The following is an 11,035-nucleotide window of genomic DNA, read 5'->3' as shown; positions in this document are numbered from 1 at the left end:
TAAGGGTCAGAATCAAACTGCCAAGAATATCTAGAGTTTCATCCCATTCCCACCCTGCACTGGCCCTAACTCCCAGGTGCAAGGCACAACGCTGAGCACTTGCATGCAATAGTTTAGTTAAGCCCCTCTATAACAACCTTATGAGATACAGTCAATAGTCATTGTTTATGGCAGCTATATTCATAACATGGTACTGAATGCTGAAATAATGAATCACAAGCAATTGCTCCTATGGGAGATACAGGGTTAGGTTCCTGTGAACTTCTAGTCATGATATTTCAATAAACTAACCAGTACTTAACTTTGATTTATGTGTTTTTGTTTAAAGACAACATATGTAATATGCATTGTTGATTCCTAAACATTGAACTCATCATGGTCAGCAGCACTACTGGTATAACTCATGCCTGCTTGAAGCTTATCTCGAACGTGTATTTTCTCCCTCTTTTCTCCATGGCAGCCTTCTTGCACTCATGAACAGCACACAGCTCTTCGGCAATATGCTATTTTAAATAGTACAATCACCAACAGAAAGCACAAAATTGAAAAATAAAAATAAAAGTGCTACTAAATAGACCACCATCGTGTTGACAGTATGAGAGCTGAAACAAAAAGGCAAAGTGTTGCTTTGTTCAACCTCAACTGGGAAAGTACAAACTGGGCAACTCAAGTGTTTCAGTGTGCTGCATGTGTCTGTGCACATGCACAAAAGCACCATGAGTATCAACTTGGGGATTACAAAGAAATTTTAGCAAGTAGGCAAGTTCATAAAAACAGAATCTGTAAGTAATGGAGATCAACTATAGGTTTATGATTTCCATTATGTAGATGAAGAAACTGAAGATCAAAGAGGTAAATCACTTCCCAAGGTCATTCTAATAAGAAGTGGTAGACATGGGATTCAAACCCAGTTCTGCTCAACTCCAAAGTCAAATACACTTAATCACTATTATCTCCGGATGTTCATTACTAGGGAACTAGTTAAATAAATTATAATAATAAAATCCTACAGAAAGTTCCATAAGGGGATACTTTAGTATTACCTTCCAATTATTTAACAGGAGCTACCAAATGAAGTCTTGGGTGCTATTTAAGGACATTTCTATTCATTTTCTCCCTTGATGTTCTCACAATTACTCAATGAGGAAGGTGCTGTCCAAATCTTCATTTGGTTGATTAGAAAATTGAGGCCCAGAGAAGCTATGCAAGTTGTTTAAGACCACATGGCAAACGCCTGCGCTGCCTCCAGCTCCCCGGGCTCCAGCAGAAGGAGAAGGGGGATAAGTAAAGAGATCTCTATACCATGGCTCCTACAAAGCAGACTGCCTGCAAATCTACCGGTGGTCGTAAAGCACCGAGGAAGAAACTGGCTACCAAAGCCGCTCGGAAAAGTGCGCCCTCTACTGGAGGGGTGAAGAAACCTCATCGGGCCGTTCGGTGGCACTTCGTGAAATTAGACGTTATCAGAAGTCCACCGAAGTTCTGATTCGCAAACTTCCCTTCCTGCGTCTGGTGCGAGAAATTGCTCAGGACGCCAAAACAGATCTGCGCTTCCAAAGTGCAGCTATTGGTGCTTTGCAGGACGCAAGTGAGGCCTATCTGGTTGGCCTTTTTGAAGATACCAACCTGTGTGCTATCCATGCCAAACGTGTAACAATTACTCCAAAACACATCCAGCTAGCACGCCGCATACGTGGAGAACGTGCTTAAGAATCCACTATGGCGGGAAACATTTCATCCTTTAAAAAAAAAAAATTTCTCTTTTTCCTGTTATTGGTAGTTCTGAAAGTTAGGTGTTTTTTTCCATGGGGTCCAAAGGTACCTAAGTATATGACTGCAAGTTGAAAGTAGGGGGCAGAAATTGGGTATTGACAGTTTTTCCATTTTCATTTGTGTGTGAATTTTTTTAATATAAATGCGGGGACATAAAGCATTAATGCCAGCCAAATGTTTCGGTGAACAAGTTTCAGCAGTTCAACTTTATAACAATATAAATAAACCTGTTAAATTTTTCTGGGCAATGCCAGCATTTAGATTTTTTTTAAAAAAAGTAAATTTCTTATTGATGGCAACTAAATGGTGTTTGTAGCATTTTTATCACACAGTAGATTCCATCCATTCACTATACTTTTCTAACTTAGTTGCCCTACATGCAAGTACATGTTTTTAATGTTGTCTGTCTTCTGTGCTGTTCCTATGAGTTTGCTATTAAAATACATTAAACTGCCCTAGCTGGTTTGGCTCAGTGGATAGAGCGTCGGCCTGTGGACTGCAAGGTCCCAGGTTCAATTCCAGTCAAGGGCATGTACCTTGGTTTCGGGCACATCCCCAGTAGGGAGTGTGCAAGAGGCAGCTGATCGATGTTTCTCTCCCATTGATGTTTCTAACTCTCTATTCCTCTCCCTTCCTCTCTGTAAAAAATCAATAAAATATATTAAAAAAATACATTAAACTAAAAACAAACAAACAAAAAAACACATCACATGGCAAATAAGAAAAGCCTGGTCTTGAGCTTTTAACCACCATATTATTCTAAATCTGAAAAAAAGGGCATGTAACCAAAAGAGCAACAAAAGACAGAAATTGAATATTGGGGAAAATATGATAAAAAAAAAAGTGATGATTATTTTTTTAAAGCAGAAATACTACATCTTTTGAAGAACTTAATATATGACTGAGAAGGGTAAGGAAGAACTATGCTTAGTCAATAAGAATCTAAGTATACAGTTAACAGAGATTTTCATAAAATGTTTATTTCTGACCCTTATATTCAATTTTGCTACTGGATAAAGAGACGAGAAGGTAAATAATAGCATATATTATTGGTACCAGTATTATGCTAAAGAATGAGATGTACCATATAAATCTTTGAAGAAAATTTGGTAGTCTATCAAACAGAATAGTCCAGATTGTGGGCAATATCATGCCAAAGACTTATATTCCAGCCAGTGTAACACCATCAGGTTTTTATTTATTTATTTTAAAATATATTTTTATTGATTTCAGAGAGGAAGAGAGAGGGAGAGAGAGATAGAAGCATCAATGATGAGAGAAAATCATTGATCAGCTTCCTCCTGAATGCCACACTGGGGATCAAGCCTGTAACCCAGGGCACCAATCAAACTGTAACCTCCTGGTTCATAGGTCAACACTCAACCACTGAGCCACGCCAGCCAGGCACCCTCAGGTTTTTAGAAACATCATATCAATCTTCATGTGTGAGCTAAATAAGTGTCCAGTTCACTGTCTTCCATGAGCTCAAATTTATAGGATACATGGTATTTTATCTAGTCAGCTAACTATTTCTCTTGGGGGAATTAGATATATCTTATAAAAATCTGTAGACCAAAATTTTGGGGGGGTTTTCTTTCTCAATTAATTTCCTTTTGAGTGCAAGTAACAGAAAACTTAAACTATTTCAATAAGGAAAATTTATTATATCAGATAATGGGCAAGAGATAGGGTGGTTACTAAGTTGGTTAATTTAGCAGCAAATGATGTTATCAAGGATGTAGGATTTTTTCCCTAATTTTCTTCTCTGTCATCCGCAGGTTTTTGTCCTCAGTCCTCCTCATGGTTGCAAGATGCTGCTGTATTTCCAGGGCATCATATTTATAATAGTTCTCCCTTATCTGCAGGAGATATGTTACAAGACTCCCAGTCAATGCATGAAACTGAAGATAGTACTGTTTTCTCCTACACATATATACCTATGATAAAATTTAATTTATAAGCTAGTCACAGTATGAGATTAATGACAGTCCTATATAATAAAAGGCTAATATGCAAATTGACCGAATGGTGGAACGACCGGTCTCTATGACTTGCACTGACCACCAGGGGGCAGAAGCTCAATGCAGGAGCTGACCCCTGGTGGTCAGTGTGCTCCCACAGGGGGAGCACCACTCAGCCAGAAGTCGGGCTCATGGCTGGCGAGCACAGCGGCGTGGCTGGAGCCTCTCCTGCCTCCTCAGCAGCGCTAAGGATATCCAACTGACAGGAGCAGGCCTAAGCCGTCAGTTGGACAACCTCTGAGGGCTTCCAGACTGTGAGAGGGGACAGGCCTGGCTGAGGGACCACCCCCCACCCCCACCCCAAGTGCACTAATTTTGTGCACTGGGCCTCTAGTAACTAATAATAAAATAGAGCTCAGACTGGCTTACTTCACTTAGCATAATACCCTCCAGATCCATCCATACTGTTGCAAAAGAAAGGACATTCTGACCTGACTGGGAGTTGTATGCCCCCAGGACCTGGGAGTCAACCTTGGACCTGGGAATCAACTTTGGAATATGGTCCATTATTGTGGGGGGCTGTGAAGCATACTTTTGTGGATGACCTGATGCTCTCCCATACTTCCAGCAGTTCTGGAATAAATGCTCATATATGATTCAAAAATCCTATCTAATAAAGAGGGAATATGCTAATTAACCCTCACACCATCACAAAGATGGCAGCGCCCACAGCCAATAAGGAGGGAATATGCTAATTGACTGCCACGCCCTCAAAGATGGTGGCACCCACAGCCACAAGATGGCCAGCAGGGAAGGGCAGTTGTGGGCGATCAGACCAGCAGGAGAGGGCAGTTAGGGGCAACCAGGCCTGCAGGGGAGGGTTGTTAGGGGTGACCAGGCCAGCATGGGAGGGCAGTTGGGGGTGACCGGGCTAGCAGGGGAGGGCAGGTAGGGGTGATAGGGCCAGCAGGGGAGCAGTTAGGCGTTGATCAGGCTGGCAGGGGAGTGGTTAGGGGGTGATCAGGCTGGCAGGCAGAAGTGGTTAGAGGCAATCAGGCAGGCAGGCAGGCAGGCGAGTGGTTGAGAGCCAGCAGTCCCGGATTGTGAGAGGGATGTCCGACTGCTGATTTAGGCGTGATCCTATAGGAATAGGGCCTAAACCGGCAGTTGGACATCCCCCGAGGGGTCCCAGATTGGAGAGGGTGCAGGCTGGGCTGAGGGACCCCCCTCCAGTGCACGAATTTCGTGCACCGGGCCTCTAGTTATAATAATAATAAAATAGAACAATTATAACAATATACTGTAATAAAAGTTATGTGAATGTGGTCTCTCTCACTCTGCCAAAATATCGTATTGCACTGTCCTGACCCTTCTTGTGATGATGTGAAATGATGCAATGCCTACCTCACGAGATGAAGTGAGGTAAATGACATAGGCATTGTGACGTAGTGTTAGGGTATTATTGACTTTCTGACAATACTCAGAAGGAGGATCATCTGCTTCAGGTGATCTTGGATCATTAAGCCATGACTAAGTGATTAATGGGCAGATAGCATTTACAGCATGAATTTGCTGGACAAAGCGACAATTCACATCCTGAGTGAGATGGAGCAAAATGGTATGTGCCCTGACCAGGGATTGAACCCATAACTTGGTGTATGGGCACTCTAACCAACTGAGCTACTAGCCAGGGCTATATTTCTTTTGATTTCTATCTATATATCTTATTTATTTATTTTACATGTTACCTTATTTATTCTCACAAAATGCTGTGATGTATGGAGGAGAAAGTTGAGGCACACAGAGATCAGGAGATTTGCCCAAAGTTACAGACAGCAAACAAGCTGGATAGGGGTCCCATGTTGCAGAAGACCAAAGAAATACCAAGCACGCTTCCTAGAGAAAGGGAGGGACCCTGTTTATTAACACTAGTGGACTCCGGGAATAATTTCCAAATCAGAGTGAAGAAACACGTAGAGGGCTTCACTTTTTATAACCTTCTGGGGTCTTTGTCTTGAGATATGGTTCTGCCCCCTTTTGTGGGCTTACAGGAAGGGCCCCAGGTGTTGAGGTCCACAGGCCATATTCGATGATCTGTCTTGGGGCCAGCGATAACGACCCCCCCCCCCCAACCCCCTCCAGGGGAGTGCATTGTTCACAGTTTCTATGGCCTGACACGCCTTGCAAGACCAGTTTCCTCCTCACCAGAACAGGCGCTCAGTTCACCCAGGGCCCCCTGCAGTAAGTGCCAGTCACCAAGACATTCCCAGTGCTGTAGTCTACACACATTGTAGAGAACAGCCTTCCTGCACTGAGCTCCTTGGAGGCTGGCCTTACCCTCACCCTGCCTTCCCCACCCTGCCCTGTAGGTCTGGGCCATTGCAGCTCAGGGCTCAAGACACCCTGGGAATGGGGCTGGGGAGTAGTGGAGAGAGAAGGATGAGTAAAAAAAAAAAAAATAGAACAGAACAGAAGAAAACTCAGAAGCTGAACAGATAGGCCCATGTCTGGGAGTGCGGGGGCTGAGAGACCTCCCCAAAAAAGGGCAGCTTACACACAAGGTATTTTTTTTACACACACTCATACACATACCTAGATATAGTACATGTTAAATATATGCTATTCACACCCTGCCAGGTGCCCTGAGAGCCGGCGGTGGTGCTGGTGGGCATGGGTGAGCACATGGGAGTTTGTTAAATATGCACTCCAAGGTCTATGTGCATATCTACACATACCACAGACACAGCCACTCACCCCTCAGGCACTGTACACAGGCTCAGCCAGGAATAGATAAAAGGGGTCCCTCTCTTGAGTGTCCCCTGCAAATGACTCTGAGTCATACATTTTACTGAAGGAAGAAGGGGCTGGAGAAAAGAAAAAGGTGGGAGTCTGGAGTGTGATAACTGTGGCTTTTATCTCATCCCCCGCCGCCCCGAGACTTAAGCCCTCATCTTCTCAGGGAGGTGTGTCACCTGCCTGATCCTGCCTAGGGCTGGCAGATCACAGGGTGAGGGCTGCTTCTGCTGAAAGGAACCTGTATAGGTGTGTGTGCACCTGTCTGTGTGAGCATTTGGCAGGGAAGGAAATGCGTGTCCATCTCTCCGTCCCCTAGGCTCTCAGACACAAAGTGGACTGAGAACCAGAAAGCTGCCAGCCAGGGGAGTGACCCCTGTGTGAGCTCTGAAGGGGAAAGAGAAACGTAAAAATGAAAACTCTGAGGTCAGAGTGGGGAGAGGGGGTTAGCTGAGAAAAGAAGGAAGGACAAGGCAGGTGCCCAAGGCTGCCCTTGACTATCATTGTCTTGTAAATAAGCTAGTTTAAGTTCTCACTCCATAGGACAAGTAAAAGGTTTGAAGGCTGGGCTGAGGAGTTGCTGAAGTTCATCTACATAGTCCACAATCGCCAGCAAGAGGGGAAAAAAAGAGTTTTGTTGACTTTTTTAGGGGTGAAGTCTTCATAAAACTGGGAGGGACCCCAAAAAAGCCAAATTGTGAGCTCTTGTATGCATCACTTTGAAAGTCAGTTCAGGGTCTCTAGATAGAAAACCATACTAAAGGTTTAGAAAATTTTGCTCCATTAGCATTTCGTTTGTGTGATTGATTTTTTTTTTCTCTTTTATTTCTTTACTTTTAAATCCTCACCCAAGGATGTGGGGGTTTTTTAAAATTGATTTTTAGAGAGGGAATGGAGAGGGGGAAAAGAGAGAGAAAAACATCAATATCAGAGAGCAGCATCCACTGGTTGCTTCTGCACATGCCCTGGGGATCAAACCCAAAACCTGGGTATGTGTTCTGATTAGGAACTGAACCATGACCTCCTAGTTCATAGGTCGACCCTCAACCACTGAGCCACGCTGGTTGGGCCAACTTGTATTCTTATAGACCAGCGATTTTCAACCAGGGTGCCACAAGAGGCACACTGGTGTGCCTCAATAATTTTTAAAGCATGCAATACCTGACTATTTAGTCGGGGGCACTGACCTGATTGTCAAATTACAAAATGACAACAGCAAACACAACAATAACGGGCCAGTGTGAATGAATCAAAATTATACCTTTTATTTTTTTTGGTCAGATTGGCAAAAAACATATTTCTTTGGTATGCCGCAGAATTTTAGTATTTAGTTTATGAGTGCCATGAGATAACAAAGGTTGAAAATCCTGCTATAGATGAGACAGTTTCCTTTTGGGGAGGGCCTCAGGGTGAACTTTGGAGGTGGTCAGCCTCCCTTGTTCACTCTTTAGAGCTGCATGTTTTGGGGGTGCTTCTGGAGCCTTGGGAGGCTGGGCTGAGTCTGCCACATTGGGTGGACGGGTACTGCTGACCAGGCTGTCCAACAAGTTGCTCAGGCCCAAATGGCACCTCGCTCTTGTGCTCCTGGCTATCCAGGTAGGTGTTCTGGGCAGACTCAGTACCACTCTGGACAGTGACTGAGATGAACAGCGTTGATGTGGTGTGTGGAGAGGAAGGAGTGTGGTCTTCTTATACGCCACTAGGCATGATGAACTAGGAAGCATGCGACTGTTGCTGAGACTACTGGTGCTGGGCAATGGGGAGCGCTATCTCTCTATATTTTAAACCACGAGTTCACACTGATAAGTACAATTTTATTTTATTTTTTTAAAATATATTTTATTGATTTTTCACAGAGTGGAAGGAGAGGGATAGAGAGTTAGAAACATCAATGAGAGAAGAACATCGATCAGCTGCCTCCTGCATACCTCCTACTGGAGATGTGCCCGCAACCATGCTACATGCCCTTGGCCGGAATCGAACCCGGGACCCCTTAGTTCGCAGGCCGATGCTCTATCCACTGGACCAAACCGGTTAGGGCTAATAAGTACAATTTTAATGTAACATTAAAAGCCATTCTAAGTTTTCTCCCTTTCTGTACTTGTAACACCCACAGTGAAATATCCTCAATATTTACTTATTAAATCTATTCTTCCATATTCTCCAAAGTGATTAATTGCTTATATCCATGATGCCCCCTTCCCAGGTAAACACTCTCTTCACCCCACTCACACTCCAACAACCTGCACCCAGTTGACACTGCCCTTCATCCCTCTTCCATGTGGACACCTACCTTGCTCAGCCCCACCTAATGGCTTTGGACTGAATTATTCAGGAAGAGAGGGAGTCAAAAGGACAGGAAGGCAAGGAAGAAGGCCGTCAGGCAGGCCCATATATTTACCTTTCAATAAAGCTTACAGCCAGGCTGGTGTAGCTCAGTGGTTGAGCATTAACCCATGAACCAGGAGGTTATGGTTAGATTCCCAGTCAGGGTATGTGCCCAGGTTTTGGGCTCAATCCCCAGTAGAGGGTATGCAGGAGGCAGCCAATCAATGATTCTCTCTCATCATTGATGTTTCTATCTCTCCCTCTTCCTTCCTCTCTGAAATCAATAAAAATGTATTTTAAAAAAACTTTAGGTAAGAAAAGTTTGTCCAAAAAGAGAACTGTAAGATTGAAAAATGTTGGATGATATTTCAAGCCAGGGGATATTATAGTTTGGAGGAAGCAAACCCTCATGGTAATTTTTAAATAATAAGATAAATATAGTTTAATGTGTTAGGTTTTTTATTCTAAATATTTGTGTACATAATTTTTAAATTAAAATAAATCACACTACTTAAACTAGAGCCTTGCTCTTCAAAGTATGACCCACCAGCTACATGAGCCTCTTCTGGGGCCCTGACAGAAATACAGGTTCAGGCCCCACCATAGACATACTGAATCAAAATCTGCATTTAACAAGATCCCCCAGGAGATTCATCCGCACTTTAAAGTTTGAAAAGCACCGAGTTCCAACATTCAACATTTAGTAGCAAAATCCATCTTGGTCTCACCTACAAAATGTAGGAAGTAAAAATCCATCTTCTCTAGATAGCCACAGAAGTTGGAGATAAAAGTAAATACTACATCCATTTCACCTTAGATACTATTTTTTTAAAAGAGGTCAAAGAAGGTGGCTATTTTTTCAATGTTTTCTTTCTCTCTCTCATCCTTCCTTCCTTCCCTTCCTTCCCTTCCTTCCTTCCTTCCTTCCTTCCTTCCTTCCTTCCTTCCTTCCTTCTTTCTTTCTTTCTTTCTTTTTTTCTTTCTTTCTTTCTTGGGAATGAGGAAGGGAGAGGGAGAGATAGAGAAACATAGATCAGTTGCCTCCCGTATGCACTCGCACTCCGACCAGGGACCAAACCTGCAACCTGGGCATGTGCCCTGACTGGGAATCCAACCGACAATCTTTTGGTGCATAGGGCAATGCTCAACCAACTGAGGCACACTGTCCAGGGCCACATACTATTTTTATTCATTCATTTCCTTCTTCCCCTCCCACCTACCTCTCTCCCCCCTCCCTTTCTTCTCTCATTTTTAAACACCTACTTTCCCTAAATAGGTGGTAAACACCTTTAGAGTAGTAATTATTCACCCCATAAGTTTAATAGCCAGATACCAAAAGGTCTGGCTAGTGACTTACTAACTCACTTCTGAGAGAAGTATATTTAAAAAGTACGTACAATGAAGTAAAACGCAGTTAGATTGCTGTACTTTAATAATTGACTTCAAATGAGAGAACTAAATTTTTTCCATTATTTTTCTTACTGCAAAATGTCAACTTTTCAGTCCTGAAATCACAGACCGTGGTTAGAATATCGGTCTGCAAGTTGTTGGCCGTGTAAACTGGGGAAAGTCTCTTAAACTCGCTGCACTTCCATTTCAATTTTTGGAGTGCTTAAGTTCATCAGCTTTGGAATAAGAAAGCCTAGCTTTAAATCTTGCTTCTTCCTCTTCTTAGCTATATAGACTTGAGCAAGCTCTTTAACTTTTGATCCTCAGTGAAATATAGACCAAGTTTCCCTGGGAAAATGCACGTCAAGTACTTACCACAGTGCCTTGGCACGTAGTACGTGTTAAATAATCATTAACTCAATGTTCTTGTCTCAATTTTGAAATAAGGATAATTATAAGCAGTACAGGTTGTTGTGAAAGCTGAGATAGCACAGGGTCTGAAGTGTGTCTGGCACAAAGTAAGTGCTCAGTAAATATTAGCTATGATTGGCTCATCGGGTTGTTGTGAGGACCCAGTGGAATAAAATAGTGTAATACCCATGATCATTATTGTTCCCTCAAATTAGGAGCTAAGTCTCACCTCAGGTTTCAAAGAATGTTGACTCTACTGTAACCTGCAGTTTTTAAGCCATTCTACATTATAATTAATTTCTATACTTATTGCTTGTTTATATGCTAGGATGCTACAGAAAGCAACAGCTGAGCATTGCAACTTGGATCTGGCTTGGTAA

General features: G+C 42.9%; 1 pseudogene; it reads left to right on the top strand.

The window, feature by feature from the left end:
- Window positions 1-1,303: 1,303 nt before the first annotated feature.
- On the top strand, window positions 1,304-1,710 carry LOC138994213 (histone H3.3A-like; annotated as a pseudogene).
- The last annotated feature ends 9,325 nt before the right edge of the window (window positions 1,711-11,035 follow it).

The sequence above is a fragment of the Myotis yumanensis genome, unplaced genomic scaffold (genome assembly GCF_028538775.1).
Source record: "Myotis yumanensis isolate MYYU_CA2020_CCGP unplaced genomic scaffold, mMyoYum1.0.hap1 SCAF_16, whole genome shotgun sequence".
Classification (NCBI taxonomy): domain Eukaryota; kingdom Metazoa; phylum Chordata; class Mammalia; order Chiroptera; family Vespertilionidae; genus Myotis; species Myotis yumanensis.
The sequence above is the reverse complement of the archived record's forward strand: the minus strand, read 5'-3'. Positions and strand labels throughout refer to the sequence as shown.